The following is a 214-nucleotide window of genomic DNA, read 5'->3' as shown; positions in this document are numbered from 1 at the left end:
GAAGTTTGGGTATAATTTTATTGAGAAGATAATGTGGTGGGGAAATGTCAAAKTGTACACCATCAAGAAAAGCAACCTACTAAGTCAAGATAATGTTCTTTTTAGATGTTTAATTGTTAGAAGATTTTTAAAAGGGGTGCTACATAAACTTGTACTAAAGTTATTTAAAAACCAATAGATATTATTAAACTAAAAATCACTTATTTTCAGGGAT

Source organism: Cynara cardunculus, unplaced genomic scaffold (assembly GCF_001531365.2).
Source record: "Cynara cardunculus var. scolymus isolate 2C unplaced genomic scaffold, CcrdV1 Un_Scaffold_4257, whole genome shotgun sequence".
NCBI classification, from domain to species: Eukaryota; Viridiplantae; Streptophyta; class Magnoliopsida; order Asterales; family Asteraceae; genus Cynara; species Cynara cardunculus.
The sequence above is the reverse complement of the archived record's forward strand: the minus strand, read 5'-3'. Positions refer to the sequence as shown.